Below are 17,648 nucleotides of genomic sequence, written 5' to 3'. Positions count from 1 at the left end.
ATAATTGAGGGGTGTCCCCAAAATAACTGGGGCGTCTTGGTGGCCATAACAACCTTTGCTCCTTGGTACTTGTCTCCCATGACATCAGCCTGTTGCATATCCATAGAGTCTTTGCATATCCATAGAGTCTTTGCATATCCATAAACTCATTTACATATCCTAGGAACAAAATTGGCTTCATCCTGTTTGGGGTCCCCCCCCATCCCAGTTCAATTTAGGGTGTCCCATCCCTCTCCCAGCTCAGTTTTGGGATCTCATACCCCTCCCAGCTTAATTTGGCAGTCCCATTCCCCTCCCACCTCAATTTGGGGTTCCCATCCCCTTCCCATCTCAATTTTTGGGTCGCAACCCTCTATTCCCCACTCTCCCTCCGCTTTCTGATCATTCCCCCAGTCCTCTCCCCTGTGTTTGGTTTTGGGGGCTCCAGGCCCCTCATGCTCCGTTTTGGGGTCCCGACCCCATTTTGGATTAATTTGGGTCCCCAGCCCATCCCCAGGGTCACCTTCCCCCCCTCCCCAAATCTGCTCCTGGCAACTGATGAGTCATCAGCGAGACACGCTCTGATTGGCTGGAAATTACCTTGCGTGGTCTCTGAGTATTTACCGCAGTGGGAGGCCTTGGTCTGTGCCTGGCAAGTGATGAGTCAGAGTCGGGCCGGGCGCTGATTGGCTGAAAATCACTGAGCGGGGCCAGTGCTCTGAGTTTGAGCCCAGCAACTGGATCGTCATCAGTGCTGTGCCTTCTGAATTGTCGGGATCTGTTTTGGGGTGGGGACGGGAGGAACTGGGGTTTCTTGAGGTTTCTTTGGGTTTAATTAGGGTTGGTTTGGGGTTTATTTGCGGTTATTTATGGACTAATTGGTCTTTATCTTGGTTTTTACTTGGTTTATTTCTGTTTATTTGGGGATATTTGGAAATATTTGTGTTTATTTGGAAGTATTTGGGTTTGTTTGGGTTTACTTGGGGTTTTTTTGAATTACTTGGGGTTCTTGGGGTTAATGTTATTGTATATGGGGTTTTTTTAGGAGTACTTGAAATAATTTGGGGAATTTTGAGTTTAATTTGGTTTTTTTTCTTTGTTTTTTTGGGGTTAGTTGGGGCATTTTCTGGTATTGTTTAGGGTTTTTTGGAGGTTCTTTGGGGTTTATTTCGAGTGTTTTGGGGTTATTTAGGTTATTTGGGGTCATGTGGGGTCAAAAAATCCGTCAATGTTTCTCCTGCAAAACACGGGAATTTTTCCTTAAAAATCTGAGAGTTTTTCCCCAAAAAACCGGGAATGTTCCTTAAAAATCCGTGACTTTTCCCAGACAATAGTGACGTGCCCCGCCCCAAACCATCCAATCACCGCCCTTCATATCCCAAATTAGCAAATCACGGTGCACCCTGCCCCAAACCAACCAATCACCGCGGGTCTCCTGTCAGCAAGTCCCGCCTTCTTTGCCTTTATCCAACCAATCACCGGGCGCCTCCCCTCGGCAAAGCCCGCCTCCCCCGCCCATCTCCTGTCAATCACCGCGCCCTTCTTGAAACCAACCAATCACTGGGCGTCTCCCACGAGCAACTCCTGCCCTCCCCGCGCTGCTCCAGCCAATCAGAGCTGAGCTGGAAGCAGCGCCCCTTGACCCCGGGGCCGGGCATGGAGCGGGCACCCCCTCCCCCCCCGCCCCCCGGGACCCCATCAGGGACCCCCGGGAGCCGCCCCGGGCTCGGGCGGGTCCTGCGGGAGGCGCTGGAGAGAGCGGGGGAGGCGCTGGGAGAGGACGGGGGACTCCGGGAGCTGCTGAGGAGGCGCAGGGACAGGTGAGGGGCCCTGGAGAGGTCGTGAGGGGAATTTGGGGAGGGGTCTTGAGGAGGTTTGGGGGGGATTTAGGGAGGGTCTGGGGGGATCTTGAGGGGGTTTTAGCAGGGGGGTGCTGAGGGTGCTTTGAAGGGGAATTTGAGGAGGGGTCCTCGGGTTGTCACGATGCGTCCTCACGGACGGGTTTCGTGATGGTTCATGGATTTGATCTCAGGGTGCAAAAAGAACCGACACAGTACAGGGGGGTTTGCAATGATAATCCAAACAAATGCACCTTTATTAAATGAACACAGCAAAATGCGATAGAGGGATTAAGGGAGAGAAAAAGATAGAGGAAGAGAAAGACAAAAGAGAGAGAGAAAGAGAGAGGGGATAGAGCTACCAAACGTTGAGATGAAGTCCTTTGGTCCAGTACAGTCGAGGATCCACTGTTACGCCGGGGAGATCTCGAAGTCTCTCGCTGACTCAGAGGTTTTTATTATGATAACTCCATTGGAAATTGCGAGGGGGGGAAACAGACACAATAAGGAATAGATGTAACAGGTAGTCCATGCTCTCAGCAGTAACTGAGAGCCATTGTCTTCTTGGTCCAGCGGTCACAACCTGCAGGCAAACATCTCGCTTTGGTCAGCTTGCCTCCCCCACACACCTGCCCCGGGCTGGGGGTTTCAGTGCCAGTCCTTGGAAGGAGCAGAGGGGCCTTTTCACATGGGGGTTCCATGTCTCAGTCCTTGATGGAGAGGCTCCTTACATCTCAGTCTGTCTGTCACGGTGGTTGTAAAACAGGTGAGGGTCTTCTGTGGGGGGACCACCTGAAACTCAGGAGAAGTCCAGCCAGGCCGAGAGGTGGGACAGCTCCCAAGGCTGTTGTTGCAAAAAGTGCACGGTGCCCCCTTCTTCTTCTCCTTGGGCTCAGTATAGTATACAGCAAACAACAGCTGTGAAAACAGCAACTGAACACTGTGCTCTGGGGTCTCTGGGTCTTGTGGCATGTGACTTTCTCCTACAGAGGAGACGGGGGGCGGGGGTCTTCTCTTCAGTGGTCCTCAAATGACAATCGTGAGGCAGATGAGGGAAAATTCTGACAGACTCTCCCAAGCCACCACCCTTTGTCCCCCTCCCTTTTCCCAAACCCCTCCCCGTCGCCCCCAATAAACGGCCCCGGGCCCAACTGGGAAGCTTTACCGGGAGCACTGGGAGCAGGCACTGGGCGGGGGCAGAGCGCCCGCGGGGCTGGGGGGACGCGGGACCCCCCCAAAATCAGCGGAGCGGGGACGGAGCGGGGGGTCCCGGCCGGGCCCGAGCCCACGGGGAGGGGCTGCGGCCGCCGCCGGCTCAGGAGCTCTGTGGGCAGAGAAAAGGGGGTGACACCGGGCTGGGGGCCCCGGCGGGAGCGCACACGCTCCGCCACGGGGGGACGCCACCCCCGGCACCCACCCTGACCTTCTTGCGCAGGGAGAAGCCGAGCCCCAGCGCCAGGAAGACCAAGCCCAAGACGAAGCCCCCGATGCCCGTCAGCATCTTGCTGCGGGCGGCGTCCGGCGGCATCTCTGGGGGGTCTGCAGGGCTCAGCACCCCCAAAACCTCTCACCGACACCCCGAGCCCCTCCCAGCGCCCTCCCTGTGTCCCTCAGCCCAGCCAGGACCCCCTGAAACCTCCCCCCGATCCCTTTTTGTCCTGGCCAGGAGCCACCAAAGCCCCTCCCGTCCCTCTCAGCATCCCACAGCCCCCTCCCAGTTGGCCCCCAGCGCCCCAGGACCCCCAAGGCCTCTCGCAGTCCCTTGGCAGCCCCGGCAGGACTCAGCCAGAGCCCTGCTGGTCTGTGTCCAGCACAACCGAGCTCATGGCGAGCCCCACTTTGCCATCGCCGATCTCCTTCCAGCCCCTCGGTGCTCACTGCGATCCCTCCCAGTCACACCCAGCACCCCCAAACTCCCTCCCAGGCACACTCAGCATCCCCCAAACTCCCTCCCTCCCTGGCCCACCAGGACCCCCCAAACCCATTCCACCCTCCGCAGCATCCCCCAAACCCCTTCCCATCCCTTGCCCAGCCCCCAGCCCCTCTCCCACTTCCAGCCCGGCTCTCTCCAGCTCCCTCCCAGTGGCTCCCAGCACACCCCAGTGGCTCTGCCAGCGCCCCCAGGGGCTCCCCCGTACCCCAGTGCCGCCTCAGGGGCTGCTCCAGGCTGACGTGCTCCACCTGGCAGCTGTAGCTCAGCCTGTGCCGGGGCGGCGTTTCCAGCATCACCAGCAGCTGGTAGGTCCAGTCCCCGTTGGGGACCACGTCGGTGGCCACCACGTGCTCCGAGAGCTCCTGCTGGCCCTGGAACCACCTCACCTGGATGGCAGCAGGGTAGAAATCCATCACGGAGTAGAGCAGGTGGTCGGGGCCGGGCTGGGAGCTCGAGGGGGGCACCAGCGAGATGGACACGCTGGGGGGCACTGGGGGAAGGAGAGAGAGCGAGGACACACTGGGATCAGCTGGGGGGCACTGGGAGAGAGAGGGGAGGGCTGGGGTGGGCTGGTGAGAGACTGGCATGGACTGGGAGTGATAAGGAATGGCCCGGGGAATGTGGTGGGAGGGACTGGTGATGGGCTGGGATGGATTGCAAATGTACTGGGACGGAGTGGGATGGACTGGGAGGGAGTTGAATGGCACTGGGAGAGGTGGGAGGGGATGGAGAGTATTGGGAGAGAGGGTGGAGGTCTGGGAGTGAACTGGGAATAGACTGGGAATAGACTGGGAATTGAGTTGGAGTGGGTGGGCCGAATTGGGAAGGACTGGGAGTAACTGGAAATGGACGGAGAGGAACTGGGGTGGTTTTGAGAGAAATGGGAGGAGATGAGGGGCCATGGAATTGGAGATTGTGCTGAGAGAATGAACTTGGAATGAACTGGGAATGACCTCAGTAGGACTGGGAGGGACTGAGTAGGTACTGGGATGGATTGGGAATGGACTGGGAGGGAGTTTCAAAGATTGTGGTGGCACTGGGAGGAACTGGGAATGAAGTGCGAGGCACTGGGAGGCCGAGCCCAGCCCGGGGCAGTCGGCGCTGCGGGTCTGCCTGGCAACAGATGAGTCATCAGAGATTCGTGCTTTGATTGGCTGAGAAGCGTCAGCTCCACGCTCGGCTGAGCTGAAGGCGCGGGGAGGCACTGGGAGGAACTGGGATGGACTGGGCGAGACACAAAGGTCAATGGGTGGGTCAGGGGTTTCAGTGATGTGTTCAAGGAGCGCTGAGGGCTCTGGGTCGATGTCCAGGGAGGTTTTGTGGTGTTCCGGGGTCATTGGCAGGGCAGGGCCCGAGGGGACACGCTCTGCTCCGAGCTCACCTCGGCGCCCCAGGAGGAACGGGGTGGCCACCTCGTAGTTGTTCCGGCAGTACCTGTCCACCTGAGCCCTTTTGTACTCCAGTTTAGCCGCGTCGCTGTTCCAGGACTTAGCCACCTTCTCCTCATGGGAGGTGAACCCTACGTAGTGCCCCACGTCGCTGTCGAGCATCGCGAACTGCATCCGGTTGTAGAGGAACCTCTCCACGTACCGCATCTTCTCCGTGCCGTTAATGAAGTGACACTCCGATGTTATCTGCTCCTGAAACACCCCTGTGAGTGCAGAACATAGATCGGGGGGTGCCCTCCCAGCACACCCCAGCAGAAACCGCAGAGCTCCGGGGCCCACCCCGGATCCCCGCTCCGCACCCCCTGTGCCCCACGGCCGCCATGGGACCCTCCTGCCCGCGCTGCCGCTTCCTCTTTGCCGCCCTTCCCCCATTTCCCCTTCCACATCCTCTCCCCTCCCACATCCAGCCACTCCCAAACCACTTTTGGGGTCCCATTTCCCCACTTTCCCACAAATGCCTCAATCCCCAGCCCCCTCGGGGGGTCACCCCTCCCCCTTTCCCCACTTCCCCACCCTCTCCCACTCCTCCCTCTCCTCCCCTCAGCCCCTCCCGCTCTCCCTTTGGGGGGTCCCCCCCTCCTGCCCCTCCATTCCGGGCACCCCCCTTCGCCCCCTTTTCCCCCTTCTCCCCCCCTGTCCCAGCGCCTCCCGCCCCCCCGCTCACCCGAGAGCTCCGCGCCCGCAGCCGGGGGGGCTCCCAGCACCACCAGTGCCACCAGTAGGGCCCCAGCTGCCGCCTCTCGCCCCATGGCCGGGGCCGGGCAGGGAGCAGCAGCCCCAAAGCAGCCGCGCTGCGCTGGGAGCGCCAGTCCGGAGCAGGGCGGGCTCGGCAGCGCCGCGCGCTCTCATTGGCTGCCGCCGCTTGGGGGCAGCGATCGGCCACGGGCTCTGCCCAGCAACCGATGAGGCAATCCAACGCCCCGAGCTCTCATTGGCTAAGCCGCCTCCTGCCTGCGCTGCCATTGGCTCAGGCCTTTCCGGGACGCTGCAGCCCCGGGCTGGGGTTTTTTTGGGGAGGGGGAACCTTGGGGCGCTGGGCAGGTGGGGGCGGGGATGGAGAGGCGCGGGTTGTGGTGGACCAGCCAATCAGAGCCGCTCATTTCACAATTAACCCCTATTTTTGGGTTACTGAGCTCGTTCAGAATTTTCTCTTCGGATCCCTTGGTCCCGCTTTCCTGGTTTGAAAAGGAAGTGCGTTTTGTGGGATGCTGTGGTCAAACCAATCAGTGCTGAGATTTGAATATTGGCACCTGGTGTGGCCCCATAGGACATGGATTCATCTCTGAGAACATAGGGGGTTAAAAGCAGAGAACTCCCAGGGGAAGCTCTCTTGGTTCCGGTGGGTGAAAGGTTCAGAGCTGCCCTGCCCGGCTGCGGGCTGGGTGCGGGAGGGGAAGCCATGCGGCCGGGTGAGGGGAGCCGGGCCTTGGACAGAGAAGGGAGGTGAAGGCCCCTGCAGGATGGAAGGGTGGAGGAACACTGAGAGGCATCGGGCAGCGCCCCCAGAGAGAGAGGGAGAGCCGGTGTCTGTGCCTGTGCCACCTTGAAATTTGATACCTTCTGCTGGCAGCACAGCCGAGAAGGAGAAGGGGTGCAGAGAGAAGGTGCCCGGCAGGGCCAGCGTGGGAGTTCTGGGCAGGCAGAGCCCGAGATTTTAACCCTTTTCTTGGATGATGGAAACCTTACAAATGCTGATCCTCCTGGAGCTGAATGAGAAGAGAGATAGAGATGAGATAAGAGGAGATGGGCCACAAGAGAAGTTGAGAAGACTCTTAGGCGGGAGGAAATGATGGATTGGCCTTTGGCTGGACTTTTCTTGCGTAGCCATGGACAGAACCATTTTTCCTGTAACACAGAGACTGCATTTAGGGGGAGGCAATGGCTCGGAGCCAAGAGAGTGCAGTGATGTGATGTGAAGGAGTGGCATGAACAGAGATGGATGAGGAGGGTGGTGGTGCCCTCTGCCTTCAGTGAGGAAGAAGATCTTTGTTCTTGAGACCCCTCGGCCCCAGGGGATGAATTTGGGAGGGACAGGTGTCCCAAAAGTGAGAGACTGTGCTCATTTCTGGAACTGGGCAAAGCATCCTTAAAAGGGGAACCCCAGAAGTAGCTCTGGCCCATGTGCAGTGGTGAGAGCACTGGGCATGGAAGGAAGATGTCACGATGGCAAATGATCTCCGGGCGGTGCCACGTGTGACACGGAAACACAAGAGGTTTTAACTGTGTTTCTTGGGGAAGCCTGTGGCACAAGAGGGACTCCTCTCTCCTTGATGAACTGAGAGTTGATTATCTGAGGGGTGGTGATGGACTGACAGCTGGTGACCTGAGGGGTGACAACTGCGAGTCCAAGGTTTTGCCTTACTGTGATGTATTGGGAATTTGGTTGGGGGGAGGAGGAATGTTTGGAATGTTTTCATTGTTTCTGTGTGTTTCTTTTATATATTGTAAGGTAATAATGATTTTTTTCTTTGTATTCCGAAGCTGGAGCCTGCTTCACTCTATTCCTGGTCACATCTCACAGTAGGCATCAGGGAGAATGTATTTTCATGGGGGCACTGGCATTATGCCAGCATCAAACTGTGACAACAGGGAAAATGGCTGCTCATGCCAGTCCAGCCCCTTGCCCAGAAGGCACCCGCTTGTGTTTGGGCACGAGCTGCTGGCCACAGCCAGACGGGCAGCACCCGCAGCATTGGCCATCAGACGCTGGGCTGATGTTTTCATCCAGAGAGAAAGAAAAACAGCCAGAAGCACACAAGGAAACTTGACAGTATTTCTGTAAGAATGTCATTGTCCTGTGAAAGTCAATAGTGGATGGTGGTTTTGGTCTGCAGATAATCACTTCCGAGCAAAAATCATTCCAGGAAGGGACAACAGTCTCTGCCTTCTGACAGATACCAAGTGTGGCCACCAATTGCTCCAGGTGCTCCTGCCAACAGCCACCTGCAGAAAAGATCACATAGACACCAAGGCACGCTGGCTTTGGCTGTCCTCTGGCAGAGATGTTCCCCGGGGCCACAGGTCTCTGTGGCAGGAGAGAGGCACCAGCATTGGCAGGCCTTGGGCATGGCAAATCTCCTTTGGCAGGGACTCTTCCACAGCTGCTGCTGCTGCCAGCGCTGCCCAGGGGACAGAGCAGCATTGGAGCTCTGGGCCACACGTCCCGTGTCTGTGTCACGCCCCTGCGAGTGTGCCGGCCACCCAGCCCCGGGACTGGTCCCAAAGAGGCTGGGCAGGGCCTGTGGAAGGCCCCGGTGCCCTTCCTGCTCTGCTGCGTTGGCAGCCGTGGGGGCTCATTCTGCTGCCCTGAGCAGGCAGAGCAGAGGAGCAGCTGCTTCTTGTTTGGGCCCTTGCTAAAGTTCCTGCTGGGCTGTGTCTTCAACACTTGAGGCAAGGGCTTGCCTGCAAGCTGGGGCAGTTTGGGTGGGGTGGGGGTGTCCCCAGGGCACGTGGAGGTGTGTCCTGGGGCTCTCTGTGACACAGTGCACCGTGGTCACCGTGGGATGGAGAGGGACAGAGTGTGCAAGGGTGACCCTGTGTGACACGCCGTGACGTAGGGGCTGGCGGTGCCACGGCCACGCCACAGTGCTGGGTGCACACGACGGGGCAGGACGGGACAGAGCAGTGCTGTGAGGAGCCCCCACACAGCCAGCTCGTTCCTTGCTGACCCGGAGCTTTTCCGAGGCGTTCCCTGTGCAGGTGTCCTCCAGGCCAGGCTGCGGGACTCGGGGACGTGGAGCATTTCCCAAGCGTCTGCCATCCTTGCAGCCCATGCTCTCGAGGACAGACTGCGGGACTTGCAGTCCTATTTCCTTCCTGAGACTTCTCTCTTGCTGCTCCCCTCGAGGACAGACTGCAGGAATTCCTGTCCTGTAGCCTTCCCGAGGCTCCTCTGTTGCAGGTGCCTTCAAGGCACAACTGCAGCACTTGCTCATCTCCAGCCCTTCTGAGGCCTCTCTGCTTCAGCAAGCACTCCTAACTGCAAAGAGTGACATGGAGCAGAGACCCCCCAGCGTGCCCAAGCTGGCTGGAGGAGGAAGAGGCTGGAGCTACCTCAGCACAGCAGCCTGAAGAACTGGAGCAGTTCCAGCTGCTGCAGGAGCGTGAGTGTCAGAGCTAGGCCGCAGGGCTGGTGCCTGTAGCCAGCTTGGCCCCATCCCATCCCATCCCATCCCATCCCATCCCATCCCTGTGGACATATCCATGGATAGGACAGAAGCTGGGCTGGAGACCCTGGCAGCCGCGCTCCATCCCCCGGGGCATCCCGGGGCTCTCCCTGCCTGGGGAGCACAGGGCTGGGCTGTGTTCTCTGGCCTCTCCCGCAGCCCCTCAGCTCTGGCTGCGCTCGCTCTTTGCCAGATGCAGCCAAGGACGGGACACAAGAACAGGAAGCCGCCCGTGGCCGCTTGGGCAGAACGGCGCAGGTACCTGCGGCCATCCCCACCTGGGCTGGGCCTGCTGGCACTGCTCAGCCAAGCACCAGGCTTGGAACACTCCATGGATTCTCCCTCCCTTGCTGCCCTTCTGCAGACCCTCTGTGAATTCATCACGCGCCCTTGGCAGGAAGAGACCACCGGTGTGGGCATGGGCGTCTTGGCCAACCTTCTGTTCCTTGATGCCGAGACCGGTGATGCCATGCTGGATTTGCTTGTGGAGAAGAGTGTCTCCAATCCAACACAAGTAAGCAGCCTGGGGCAAGGGCTCCATGGCCCCAGCAGTGGTGTGGCGCCTCCAGCCGGCTCTGCCGGGCTCCCTTGGCCTCTGAGACCCGGCCCAGTGCGGTTGGAAGGGAAGCACTTCTCAGGGGAAGTTGCTGCTCTGGCAGCTCTGCGAGTCTCCCAGTGCCCTCTGCAGGTGCCCGCCATGGTGAGGTACATCCACCAGTGGCTCACGGCCAATGAGTCTGCTGGGCACAGGCTGGACAAGGCCCTTCAGGAGCTGGCCCAGGAACACCCCTGTGACGTGCTGATCACCCTCTTGCACTCGGCCCCATCGTGTGACAGGTAGGGCAGCCCCACGTGCCTTGAGGGCTTAGGCTTCACCAGCCCGTCACCCTGTAGAGCCTGTCCCTGCTGGCTGCCAGACAGGCGGGCAGTTCCAGGATCCTCTGGCTCCTCTGTTTTCCAGTGCTGCCATGTCAGCTCCTGAGCCTGGTGCCACGCTCCCTCCCTGCCCCTCCGGGCCTGTACCCACGTGGGCTGGCTGGCCGCTGCCGGCCAGGGGCAGTGGGCAGAGGCAGGGCTGAGGGCCAGCGCGGGGCCCTGCAGCTGCCCAGGCCACGGCGCTGTGGCCGAGCCCGCCCTGACACAGAGCTCTGACCCCACAGAGCTGCCGCCACCATGTGGGCATCCATCATGTCCTCGAGCAGGACTGCGGAGCCGGCGCTGCAGCTGCTCCTCCATGTGCTGAGTGCCTGGCCAGTGCACAGCGTGCGCACCTCCGATGGGGACGACGCAGGAGTCTTTGCCCTGGCTGTGAGTTTCTGGTGCCGGCCTTTGCCAGCCCCCAGGCCGCCTCTCCAGCAGCCAGCTCTCTGTGCTCCCCCCAGCTGCATCTCCCTGCCACAGGCACTGGGCTGAATCCTGCCTTAGGGGCAGGGCTCAGGGGCACCAGGCCGGCTGCTCCCCTCGTGTCTCCCCGGCCTCTCCCTGGCACGCTCAGGCCCTGCCACGTGGATGTCTTGGCACTGAGTGTTGTCTCTGGCTGTTTTATTTCTTGCAGGCAACCATGGCACTGTGGAAAATCTTCAATCTGGCCTGGCGCTCGCCTGTTGTGCTGGAGTATTTCCCCAGTCTCTTTCTGCATCTGCTCTTCCAAGCTTACATCAGCACGCAGATGCCAGAAGAGGTTGAGACCTTCTGGCAGGGATGCCAGGAGCAACACGGCCTCTCCGCCAACCCCAACAGGTGCTCCGTGCCAGTCCTCCCAGTCTCCCCGTCCCTCCCATGCCCCAGGGCAGGAGCCGGGGCTCCCAGCGTGACCTGGCCTTTGCTCTGCACACAGCTTTGCGCTGCAGACCCTGAAGGCCCTGCTCTGCCAAATGCGCCATGAGCACGTGGTGCTGTCCATGGAACGCAAGCGTGCCTGGGACACGCTGCTCCGTGCCGACACCCACCACTGTGCAGTGGGTCTGCTGGCCAGGTGAGACCTCGTTCTCCCCACCGCCCCTCTCCTTTGTGCCCGCAACGCCCCACGCAGTCCCCGTGCTCATGGGCGGCAGGGCCTTGTCACCAAGGGAGGGATGAGCAGACTGGAAAAGGCCGGCAGAGGAGGGTGCCCGGGAACAGCCGCCTCCCAAAGCGCCCCAGGGCTGCTTGGGAGCAGAGCAGAGCTCTGCCAGTCAGCCCTGGGAGAGGTTTGCCTGCCTGGCTCAGGAGCAATGGTGCCTTTTCCTCCCTGCCAGGGAGATGCGCCGTGTCTCCATCATCTGGTGCTGCGGCATGGCATCCTGCCTCTTTGAGCTGCTCAGCCAAGGCATTTCAGACTGGGAACTGCCCACCCTGGCCTTCCTGGTGGAGGTGAGCCCCATGGCCAGCGCTGCCTGGCTGAGCTGCCTCCCACCCCTCTGCCCTCTCGTAGCCGCAGCTGCCTGGGACGCTGCCTGTGCCCTGTGCTGCTGCCTTGGCTCGGCCCTGTGCACTTCTGAGCTCCTGCCAGCTGGGCACCTCTGTGCCTGCTCTGTGCCTTTCAGCTCCTGGATTGCCTGGACTTGAGCGAATGCGCTGAACAAGTCCTGGAGATCCTGACAAGGCACCTGCAGAGCCAGTCCAGGGAGATGCGTCGCGTGGCGCTCCGAGGCCTCGTGGTGCTCACCTCGATGGTGAGAAGGAGGCAGCAGCTGAAGCTGTGCTGGCAGTGTGGGGCTGGGGCAAGCAGCCCCATGGGCTTAGCTGGGCCTTGGCAGCTGTGGCAGCTGCTCCCAGCTCTCCAGGCTCGCTGTTCAGCTGCCTGAATGCTTTGGGACAAGCCTTTGGCCTCTGAGCCCTGCAGCAGCAGCAGCAGCAGCAGCAGCAGCAGCAGTGTGGGGTTGCCCAGCCTTGTTTTGCACACAGGATCCAAGCATGTACAGCCTGAGCGAAAGCCTTGTGAAGCTACTGTGGGATAGGGATGAAGACATCATGGAGAAGACCCTCATTGTGCTCAGCCTCCTGATGCTGCAGAAAGACCTGGCAATAGCCAGCCCCATCGCCCTGCAGCTGGCTGAGGCGCTCTGGCACCTCTTTGACAATGTGAGGCTCTGTGCCCCCAGCCACGGGCACTTGGGTGCTGCCTTGGGCCTGGGCACAGGGGGGCCTGCAGCAGCAGATGTGGAGGGCTTTGGCTTCCTTTCCAACAGGACAACAGCCTTGTGCAGCTGCTCTCCATTCACCTCTTCCAAGACGTGATCGCTTTTGTAGTGGCAAAGGGAGAAAAGCCCCTGAAGAAGCCTGTGAGCCGGAGCCTGCTCCCACTCTTCTTCCACTGCCATGATGAGAACCAGTGTGTGGCACAGGTGAGGCCTCCTGGGTGTCCCCGTGGGACGGGGGCTCAGCTGTCTCCCCACCCCCTGGCACCTGACGGGCTCCAGCCTCCTCCCAGCCCTGACACAGAGATGCGGCTCCTGTGCCCTGGGCTGCGGTGCCATCTCTGGCTCTTTGCTGCTCTGCAGGCCTCTCGGGAAACGCTGCTTTCTGCAGTGAGCTTCCTGAAGAGGAAGGATCTCAAGCAGCTGCTGCAGACGGATCAAATGTGGAGATTTGCTGAGTGCTTGGTAAGGACAGCCTGGAATGCCCAGCCCAATCCCTGGAGCAGCCGCCTGCCCACGGCGCCCAGTCTGTGGGGCTGGAAGATGTGCCCCCTGCCCAGTGCCGCACGCAGGGGCACCGGCCTGCGCCCCACACGCCGCTCCCTTCCCTGGACCGTGCGGGCTCTGCTCCAGGCTCCTCTGGCCCCAAGGCCGGTGCAGACGGAGCCCCGAGCCAGCCAGGCTCTGCTGCGGGGCGGCACCGCGGCTCGCCGGGCCCTGTGCCCCGTGCCGAGCCCGGCGCCTGCGGCTGCTGGCCGGGCCTCGGGGCTCTTTGGACAGGGGGAGCAGTGCCGGCCGTAGGGAGCGCCCGGCCCAGGGGCAGGGCCCGCATCAACCCTTCCCCTCCGTGCCCTGCCGCTCTCTGCAGCTCAGGCAGAGGACAGGAGCCGAGCGGCCGAGCACCTGCGCCTGGCCCTGCCGTACCTGCGGAGCGCACAGGGGCCCCTGCGAGAGGCGGCCGTCAGGTTCATGGGTGAGCGCCAAGCCCGGCTCCCTCCCTGGCCCGCCCCATTGCCGCAGCTCGGCCCCGGCCCCGCCTGCTGTGCCGGCAGCAGGATCCGGGCGCGGGCATGGGCAGCCCCCGCTGGCCTGGGCATTGCTGCTGCCGCCCTCTGGCAGCCGTGCCCTGGGGCGGCAGCGTGTGCCAGGGGCCCGGGCTGAGCCCTGCCGGGCCAGCAGGGCGTGTGGCCTCAGGGCTGGCAGCGCCCGTGGGCGGCAGCTGTGGCTCTGAAGGCAGGACACGCTCTGTGCTCCCCAGGGATGGCCGGGCGCTACCTGACAGGGCAGCAGCCGCAGTTCCGCATCATCTGCAGCGGTGAGTGAGGCCCGCGGGCTCTCGGCGGGGGCTGCCGCTGGCAGCTGCGTTCCCTGGCCCGCCCGCCGACGGCTCCGCTCCCTGCGCGCCCCAAGGGCAGCGGGGCCACAGCACAGACACCTTGCAGGGGCCTGCGGGACATTCCTGGCCAGCAGCTGCCAGCTCATCCTTCTTGGCTCCCGCTTCCTCCAGGCCGTGCCAGCAGCTGCGTGGCATGGATGAGGCTGGAGGCTCTGCCCAGCTCCCGGCAGATCCAGCCTCTGACTGTGCCTCTGTTTCTCTCTCTGCAGCCCTTCAGGACATGACGGATGACAGCAGCCCTGCCATCTCATGCCTGGCGCTTCAAGCTCTGCACATCCTTTTAGCTGTACAGAGCGTTCCCTCCTCCCGGCTCCAGAGGATGCGAGACCAACTCCGCCGCCTCTGGGAGTCGCGGCCTTTCCTGTGTGCCCGTGGCTGAGTGTCCTGCCGCGGCGCTGTGGAGAACTGGTCCGGGAGGCTGCGTCTGCTGGGGCCGCCTGAGCCTGCGGGGAACACCTCTCCTCTGCCAGCACTTCCTTTCCCTTCACCCACCAGAGGAACATTAAATTGCTGTGTTGGATACCCGGGTGTCCAGGAGCTTTCTCTTGGTGCACAGTGTCTTCAGGCCAATGGGGAAGAGGGGAAAGGCTGCTTGGTCTGCGCAATTTGCCCGAGCGTGTGGTGCGGAAGGGAAAGTGGCCAAACGCCCCTTGGCCTTTGGTGGTTCCTGCAGGAATGTTTTTGTTCCTGCATCAAGTTTTCTGGAGCTGGGGGAACAAGTGTGTTCCGTGTTATGAGAGTCTGTCTGAAATATCCCTCGTCTGCCTTACGATTGTCATGGAGAGAGACCACCAAAAAATTAAAACGCTCGTTTGCTGATCCGGTGGCCGGGAAAGTCATGTGCCTGAGGCCTGAAAGCGTTGCTAAGTTGCTGTTTTCACAGATGTTGTTTGTTATACACTACACTGAGCTCACAGGGCATCCTGCCCTTTTGCACAATAGCTCTGGAATCCTCCCTACCTCTCAGCCTGGCTGGTTTGAGCATTAGGGTGGTCCCCTCCTCCAAGAGAAGACCGTTCATAACCACCGTGACAGACAAGTAGAGATGTAAGAAACCTCTTCATCAAGGGACTGAGACATGAAATCCCTACGTGAGAAGGCCCCTCTCACCTTCTTCCAGAGACTGGGACTGAAAGCCCCAACTCGGGGGAGGTGTACAGGGCGAGGAAGGAAAGCTGCCCAAAGCAAGATGGATGTTGCAGGTGTAGGCAGTGGACAACGAAAGCAATGACTCTCGCCTGCTGCCAAACTTGGACTGTGTGTACCCTTATTTCCCACCCCCCCGTCCCGAAGATACAATAAACTACCTTTGTTTTGGCTGCAAAATCCATCCCCCTTGCCCCAATGAAAAAGAGTATAATTGGGGTCCAGATGAACTGGGCCTCTGAGACTTCCCCGATGCAACAGGTGGGTCCTCGACTGGACCGGACCAAAGGACTTCGTCTCTACGTTTGGTAGCTCTATCCCCTCTCTCTTTCTCTCTCTCTCTCTTTTGTCTCTCTCTTCCCCCATCTTTTTCTCTCCCTTAATCCCTCTATCGCATTTTGCTGTGGTCATTCAATAAAGGTGCATTTGTTTCGATTATCATTGCAAACCCCCTTGTACCGTGTCGGTTCTTTTTGCACCCTTAGATCAAATCCATGAACCATCACGAAACCCGTCCGTGAGGATGGATTGTGACACCCCCCGAGGACCCCTCCCTAAATTCCTCTCCAAAGCACCCCCAGCACACTCAGACCCCTCTAAAATCCCCTCAAGTTCCCCTCAGACCCTCCCCAAATACCCCCCAAACATCCTCAAGACCCCTCCCCAAATTACCCTCACGACCCCTCCAGGACCCCTCACCTGTCCCTGCGCCTCCTCAGCAGCTCCCGGAGCCCCCCGTCCTCTCCCAGCGCCTCCCCCGCTCTCTCCAGTGCGTCCCACAGGCCCCGCCCGAGCCCGGGGCGGCTCCCGGGGGTCCCTGAGGGGGTCCCGGGGGACGGGGGGGGAGGGGGCGCCCGCTCCATGCCCGGCCCCGGGGTCAAGGGGCGCTGCTTCCAGCTCGGCTCTGATTGGCTGGAGCAGCACGGAGAGCGCGGGAGTTGGTGACGGGAGACGCCCGGTGATTGGTTGGTTTCGTAGAGGGCGGGGTGATTGACAGGAAATGGGCGGGGGAAGCAGGCTTTGCTGAAGGCAGGCGCGCGGTGATTGGTTGGATAGAGGCAAAGAAGGCGGGAATTGCTGAGGGAAAACGCCCGGTGATTGGTCGGTTCAGGTCGAGAGCGGCGAGAATAGCTGAGAGGAGAAACGCGGTGATTGCTTTGTTCGGTGTGTGAGAGGCGGGCGTGTCTGAGGTAAGGCATGCAGTGATTGGTTGGATTGGTGCACAGAGAGGCTGGTATTCCTGAGGGGAGACCCGCGGTGATTGGATGGTTTGGGGCCGGGCGCGCTGCTATTGGCTGAGAAAAGTCTGGGATTTTTAAGAGAACATTCCTGGTTTCTTGGGGGAAAACTCTCGGATTTTTAAGGAAAAATTGCCGATTTTTGCAGTAGAAAATCACCCGGAGCTTTTGACCCTAAGTGACCCCAAATAACTCAACCCCAAAACAACTGAAAGAAAACCCCAAATATCCCCAAACAACCCCAAACAATACATAGAAATCCCCGAAATAACCCCAAACAAATCCAAAGAACCCCAAAAAACGAAAAAACCTCCCCGAAGTTAAAGCCAAAAAAACCCAAATGATATCAAGCACACGGAAAAAAAAAAACCCCATATACACCAACATTAACCCCAAGAACCCCAAATAATTCCAAATAAACCCACATAAACCCAAATAAACCCAAACAAACACTAATACTTCCAAAGTACCCAAATAATTCCAAATATCCCCAAATAAACAGAAATAAACCAAGTAAAACCCAAGAGAAACCCCAATTAGTCCATCAATAACCCCAAAGAAACCCCAAACAAACCCTAAATAAAGCCAAATAAACCTCAAGAAACCCCAGTTCCTCCCGTCCCCACCCCAAAACAGATCTCGAATAATCAGAACGCGCGGCACCGATGCACTGGCCCCGCTCAGCGATTTTCAGCCAATCAGCGCCCGGCCCAACTCTGACTCATCACTTGCCGGGCACAGACCAAGGCCTCCCACTGCGGTAAATACTCAGAGACCGCGCGGGGTAATTTCCAGCCAATCAGAGCGTGTCTCACTGATGACTCATCAGTTGCCAGGAGCAGATTTGGGGAGGGGGGGAAGGTGACCCTGAGGATGGGCTGGGGACCCAAATTAATCCAAAATGGGGTCGGGAGCCCAAAACGGAGCAGGAGGGGCTTGGAGCCCCAAAAACCAAACATGGGGGAGGGGACTGGGGGAACGATTGGAAACGGGAGGGAGAGCAGGAAAAAGAGGGGGTAGGACCCCAAAATTGAGCTGGGAGGGGAATGGGACCCCAAAATTGAGGTGGGAGGGGAATGGGACACCAAAATTAGGCTGGGAGAGGTATGGGATCCCAAAACTGAGCTGGGAGAGGGATGGGAAACCCCAAATTGAGCTGGGACGGGGGTGGGACCCCAAACAGGACGAAGCCAAATTTGTTTGTTCCTAGAATATGTAAATGAGTTTATGGATATGCAAAAAGTCTATGAATATGCAACAGGCTGATGTCATGGGAGACAAGGACCAAGGGGTGAAGGTTGTTATGGCCTTCAAGACCCCCCAGTTATTTTTGGAGACACCCCTTAATTATTCTGGCTTGATTACATCAGCCTGTTGCATATTCA

At 59.6% G+C, this 17,648-nt stretch overlaps 1 pseudogene; it reads left to right on the top strand.

The window, feature by feature from the left end:
* The window catches only part of LOC128945560 (uncharacterized), a 1,627,138-nt pseudogene that overhangs the window by 1,576 nt on the left and 1,607,914 nt on the right, over positions 1–17,648 (top strand).

Source organism: Melozone crissalis, unplaced genomic scaffold (assembly GCF_028551555.1).
Source record: "Melozone crissalis strain CALT ecotype California unplaced genomic scaffold, PUWL_Pcris_2 ptg000066l_1, whole genome shotgun sequence".
NCBI lineage: Eukaryota > Metazoa > Chordata > Aves > Passeriformes > Passerellidae > Melozone > Melozone crissalis.
The sequence above is the reverse complement of the archived record's forward strand: the minus strand, read 5'-3'. Positions and strand labels throughout refer to the sequence as shown.